The sequence below is a fragment of the Chrysochloris asiatica genome, unplaced genomic scaffold, assembly GCF_000296735.1.
Source record: "Chrysochloris asiatica unplaced genomic scaffold, ChrAsi1.0 scaffold00215, whole genome shotgun sequence".
NCBI lineage: Eukaryota > Metazoa > Chordata > Mammalia > Afrosoricida > Chrysochloridae > Chrysochloris > Chrysochloris asiatica.
The window spans coordinates 5215190-5221117 of NW_006408733.1; the positions used below are offsets into that span (position 1 = coordinate 5215190).

Here is a 5928-nt window from a genome sequence, read left to right on the forward strand (position 1 = left end):
TCATATTTCAGGGACAGCTTTGCTGGGTATATATGGTTCTTGTTTGACCTTTTTGTCTTTCAGAATTTTGTGTATGTTGTCCCATTGTCTTCTTGCCTGCATGGTTTCTGCTGAGAAATCAGAGCTTAGACTTCTTGGTTCTCCTTTGTATGTCACTTTTTATTGTTCCCAAACTTCTCTCAGGGTTCTTTCCTTGTCTTAGGTTTTAGAAAGTTTGATTTTAATAAGTCTTTGTGATTTTCTTTTGGAATCTATCCTGTTTGTGGTTCTTGTATGCTTATCTTCTCAATTTTCATGATGTTGGGGAAGTTTTCTTCAGAACAAATTTTTGACAATTATCTCTGGGCTTTTTATTGTCTCTTTCAGTTCTGGAATTCTGATCACCCATAAGTTGTTCCTATTTATGGTGTCCCACATAACAGACTTTCTTCAGACAGTTTCAGTCTTTTTTCTGATTGTTCTTCTAGCATACTAGTATTGAGAGAATTATCCTCAAGCTCACTAATTCAGGCTTCCATTGCTTCTAATATACTACTTTGCCTTTTCAATGTATTGTGCATTTCTGAAATCTTAGAATTAATTTTCTGGATTTCTAATCGCAAGTTTTGCATTATTTCAAATTTTGCATTTATTTTGGCTGTTGGTTATTATCGTATTTTCTTGAATTCTTCTAATGTTTTTTCTGTATTCTCCTTGCTTTCCTCAATTCAATCTTTTGAAAATACCTGAATACCAATCATTTGAATTCTTTTCAATTTGTTACATTATCTTTTCTTCCTCAGAAATGTTTTCAAGCATTGCATTTTGGTAATTTGTTGAGCCATTCTCTTGTTTCTTTGTGTGAGCTAAAATTGTTGTCTCCACAGCATCGTGGAGTTGTCATATTTGTATTTAATTGATAATTGTTTGTGGATTTGTTCTTAAGTTCTCATCAACTGAGCCCATTGCTGTTATCTGATGATTTCCACATTCCATTGGGTTTCCTCTCCTTGGAATGGGCCAAACCATCTCCTGTGGGTGTAATTAGAGAATGGGACTATGTACACAATTCTCATTTGCTCTTGGTGCACCTCAGTTTAGGGTGGTTTTTGACTGTTGTTGGCTGTTGTCTGTTACTGATTGGGTAGTATAGGAGCTGGCATTGACTTGGTGATTGAGGATGTTTCCATTACATACTTTGCCATTTACTCTCAGGAAACCAAGAAAAAAATTCAAACATCAACCATCAGCTGGAAAATTGATACCTACAGTTTTCTTGGATTCTCAAGGGCCAGTATTGAAACACGATCATGAAAAATGTTCAACAATCAACAGTGCTCATAACAGTGAGATACTCACTGAAGAGATGAAGCCAAAATTTCAGATTAACTGCAGAGGACTGTGATCTTACATGACAATGCACATCAACACACTTATGCCCACACTGCTGACACTACAAAAACTTCATTTTGAAGTGCTAAAGCATCCTCCCTATATCCCTTATCTTGCTTCATCAGACTTTCACCTGTTTGGTCCCCTGAAAAGAGCCCTTTGAGGACAAAGATTCACCTTTGTTGAAGAAGTGAAGACAATGGTACATTCATGGCTCAGCCTAAAATGTTTTTTAATATAGGAACATGAAACCTTGTTGACAGATGGACAATGTGTATTGAAAAGCAAGGAGATTATGTTAAAAATGATATATTTGTCTTTTCTAAATTTATGAAAATAAATTCTACAGACAGAGTGTGGATAATTTGTCACTCAACCTCATGTGTGTGTTTATATTTACATTATTTATATTTATTTATTTATTTATTTATCCCACAAAGATATAAGAGTTTGAAAGAGGATATTTGTAATCATGTTTAGTAAGGTGGAGGGTCAAAGAAGGAGAAGAAGACCCCCAATGAGCTGGATTGGCCAACTGGCAGCATTGATGGACTTAAGCATGGCAACAGTCGTGAGGTTGGCCCAGGATCAGGCAGTGTTTCATTCTTCTGTGCATAAAGTCACTATGGGTCGGTCCTGACTTGATGGCACCTAACAACAACAACAACAACCAGAGGGAGAAAGTGGGACAACTGCTGTTGCATGGAGGGGACTGAAATCATTGAGATGAAATCAAGTGTATGATTAATTGAAATAAAACTGATGATCTTTTCTATAAACCTTCACTCAATTCATGATAAAAAAGAAAGAAAGAAAAGGACAAGTCTTGCTGGTCCAAAAGAGACTGGTACAAACCCCAATACTGTGGCCCTTGGTCACCTTTCCTGACTAGAACTGAACTCACCCCCGTGGTTAAATTTTCAGACAATAGATAAGTATATTGGGAGAAAAACAACTCTAGTTAAGTTCACACACCATAAAATGGTCAACCATTTGATATCAAAAGGGAAGAATTTACCTAAGGACAAAATTCAGAAAGGTGGGAAAGAAGGAAGAATGGAAACCAGAAACACAGGGAGGAAGTGGAATAAGTGATGTTATATTGAGAGGATTGCAACTGAGATAAAACAAAATGTATGATTTGTTGTATATAAAGTTGATAATATCTACTTTGTAAGTCTTCACACAATTCACAATAAAAAGTTTTTTTTAATTGATCAATGAAAACCTTATGAATAACAATGGAATATTGTCTAATCTAGTGCTAGGCTATAAGGTCTTCTGGTTGGAAGCCATTCAAAATAAGATTGGGAAAGAGATACCTCCTCAAAACAGAGTCAACCATAATGATATGGATGGGGCAAAGCTTTCAGGACCTTTATTTGCTTATGTGGCATGACTGCAAATGAGAACAAACAGCTGCACAACATCCACTAATAATCAGAATGTGGAATGTACAAAGTATAAATACATGAAAATTGAAAGTTGCCAAAAATAAAGTAGAACACCTATGGATCTATATTCTACACATTAGTAGCTGAGATGGACTAGTATTGGCCTTTTTGAATAAGACAATCATGTAGTCTACTCTGTAGGGAATGACAGATTAAAGAGGAATATTCATTGTTAAAAAGGACATTTCAAGATCTATCCTGAAGTACAACAATATCAGTGATAGGATGATACCCATATGCTTATAAGGAAGAACAATTAATATAACTACTACATCAATTTATACATAAATCACTAATGCCAAAGATGAAGAAATTTATGATTTTTACCAACTTCTGCAGTCTGAAATTGATCAAACATGCAATCAAGATGCATTGATAATTATTGGTGATTGGAATGAGAAAGTTGGAAACAAAGAAGGATCAATAGTTGACATATATGGTCTTGGTTATAGAAATATACCAGAGATGCTGTGATAGAATTTTTTTTTCCTGGACCCTTTGTTCCTGAAGATGCACCATCTTGAGAATTAATTTATCATAACAGCACTTAACAACAATAACAGTGTGATGGAGTCCTGGTGTGGTACTGGAGGATAAACACTGGACTGCAGGGTTGGTGGTTCAAATTGACCAGCTATTCCTTGGAAATCTACACAAGGTCGCTATGAGTCAGAACCAAATCGACAGCACTAAACAACAACAATAATGTGATGGCTGGAACTGCGGTTGCCTTGGCAGGGCAAATGATTTCAAGGGACTTAGAATGTCCTTAGTGTCCTGGTGTGGTGCTGTAAGATAATGTGCTGGATTGCAAGGTCAGTTTGAACTGCAAGGTTGGTGGTTCAAACCCACCAGCTGCTTCTTGGAAACCCTATACAGGATCACTATGGGTTGGAACCAACTTGATGGCACTTAACAAGAACAACATAATGCCTTTGGGTTGGACATTCCCCATTGCATCAGTATGAATCAGAACTGGCTCAACAGTTCTTCCACAACACTATCGCATGCCAGTTTCCGAGGCACAGGAGAAGAAAGCCACATCTTTCTTTCAAGGAACAGCTGGTGGGTTCGAACTTTTGACCTTGAAGTTAGCAGCCTAACAGGTAATTCACTCCATTACTAGGGCTCCTTTGTTATGTCCCTAATAAACTCCATAATAGTGAGTACAGTCTGTGAATTCTGTGTGCCAACTCGCCATGTTAGAATTTCGCAGGACTAATAATATATTCATTGCTAATACTTTTATGGACCACAACTACATTTGTGGAAAGAGACAATGGAGACTATGAATTTCAAGATGACTGCCCTCAGTGGTGAATTCCAGCCTCATGAGCAGCACAGTGAAAAGTAGGAACAGGGCTGAAATGCTGTGGTGCCCAAGAAGCAAGATTGGCGGAAGATCAGGTAGAAAGCAAGATCAGGTAGGAAGCAAGATTGGAGGCTGAAAGTTTATTGAGGTATTGGAGGATCCAGTCTGGAGGCAGCCAAGGTCGGAAAGATTATGAGTTACTCAATTGCAACAAGCACAAATCTAAGTTGTTGAAGAATGACATGACCCTGGGTAAGTGAAACCAGACATAGCCCATCAGTTTACCACTGTTGGTGGACAGTCCCCTAAACTTAACTGGATTGATGCAAGTTTACATCCACACTGAGAAGAATGTGCTGATTCAAACAAATCCCTAAATTTAAGTTACCAGTCCTTTGATCACTTATGTGGCTTCATGATTCACTTTTACACAAAACTCAGTGTTGTAGCAGCTGATATCCCACAGAAGCTCTTGAAGGTATGAATCCAGTGTCAAATCACTTTCCAGTTGAATATACAAAATTTGTACTTCTTTTTCCTATCCCAGTTATTTGTGATGTGTGGTAGTTGGTGCCCAGAAACTCTACTGCTTTTTGTAGTGGGGCCTTTTGCCTACATCAAGGTCAATGTGGAATATACACAGAAGATTGTGTCCAATTAGCAATACCCCCTTTCTGCTGCCTTCATCTGTGCAAGACTGACCAAAATCTTTGAGACGTATGGCGGTCATCTGAAAGTAGAAGACCCTTGCTGCAAAACATCCCTTGACTTTGTTCTGAGCTCACTGTTGGGAGATGACCTTCTTGTATGGAGACTGTCAGGTTTGGAGAAGTCAGAGCTGTACATTTGCTATTAGTTTATCCTATAAATTCAGTTCTTACCCCCCCAAAAGAACAACAAAAAAAAAGGCTATGAGTATAGCCCATCTGAATTTAGAGATCATCATCAAGAATAGACTAGACATACTGAACACCAATGACCAATGACCAGATGAATTGTGGGATAATACCAAGGATATTGTGGGATAATACCAGGGATATAGGAGCTCTGGTAGCATAGTGGTTACGAATCGGGCTGCAAACCTCAGGGTCAGCAGTTCGAAACTACCAGCTGTTCCACAGGAGAAAGATGAGGCTTTCTGCTCCTGTAAAGACTTACAGCCTCAGAAACTCTGTACAGGGTTGCTATGAGTCGGAATCGACTCCACGGCACAACAACAACAACGTTGTTAATAACCAAGGATATAATATATGAAGAAAGGAAAGTTTATTAAAAAGACATGATGGGTCCCCTCAGGGCAAACCCCCTTACAAGACTAAGACTTATTGGGAATATATGAGTGACATGCGCTCTGATTGGTGACCACATTTATCACCTATAAGGAGAAGTGAGGGAAAAACAGCAATGAAGTTGCAAGCTAAACCCTACAACGTTCAATAGACTCCTGTGAACCTGGGTGGAGACCTGGTTGGCCAGCAGTATGGCAAGACCTGAGGACTCTTCGGCCCAGAGTCAGTGACATAGCCACAAAGGACTAGAATGGAGAATGAAGTGTCCAGCTGATAAGAAGAGAGGGCATATGCATAAGAACACCCACACTTGCAGATAATACCCACTCCACCTGACTTCAATGACTGTATGATCAGAGCTCAACTAGAAGAAGAAAGAAGAGGAAAAAAGAGTAATCTGATACAATTTGATGAACTTGACCTATACCTATGGATGCAGTAGCTCAAAAGAGGGAACAAATCTTTACAGTGAGGATCATTCCCACCCCCCGGATACACAGAG

General features: G+C 38.6%; 1 pseudogene; it reads left to right on the plus strand.

Moving 5' to 3' along the window:
- Positions 1-4192: 4192 nt before the first annotated feature.
- On the plus strand, positions 4193-4993 carry LOC102833584 (annotated as a pseudogene).
- The last annotated feature ends 935 nt before the right edge of the window (positions 4994-5928 follow it).